Below are 602 nucleotides of genomic sequence, written 5' to 3'. Positions count from 1 at the left end.
AGTAAAAAGGTGCTAAAAAAACCTATATAATTTAGACGTGTCATGAAGTTGAGTAATCAACTTTGGGAAAAATTAGGAAAGGTATATTCCTTTGGTTGAATTCCCCTACAATAATAGTTACCACACTAGTTTGAAGATGTCGCCATTCAAAGCTTTGTATAGTAGAAGGTGTAGAACACTTACTTATTGGATAGAACTTAGTGAAAGAAAGATAGTGGGGCCAGATCTGGTACGTAAAATTGAGGAAAAAATTGCTATCATTCGCAATCATTTAGAAGCTACACAGGATCGACAAAAAACATATGCAGATTTGAAAAGAAAAGAAATTTCCTTTGAGGTTGGAGGTAAAGTTTTTTTGAAGGTTTCTTCTTCGAAAAAAGATCATCAAGTTTGGCTAGAAAGAAAAACTAAGTCCAATGTTTGCAAGGCCTTATGAGGTTTTGGAGAGGGTCATACCCTTGGCGTACAAGGTAGCTTTGCCTCCTAAATTGTCAAAAATCCACAATGTGCTTCACATATCGATGTTAAGAATGTATAGATCGAATCGTGATTATTTTGTACAGATTGAAGAACTAGAGGTTGAACTGAACTTGTCCTATGAA

This window comes from Gossypium arboreum, chromosome 7 (assembly GCF_025698485.1).
Source record: "Gossypium arboreum isolate Shixiya-1 chromosome 7, ASM2569848v2, whole genome shotgun sequence".
Lineage (NCBI taxonomy): Eukaryota > Viridiplantae > Streptophyta > Magnoliopsida > Malvales > Malvaceae > Gossypium > Gossypium arboreum.
This window is presented reverse-complemented; position numbering follows the sequence as displayed.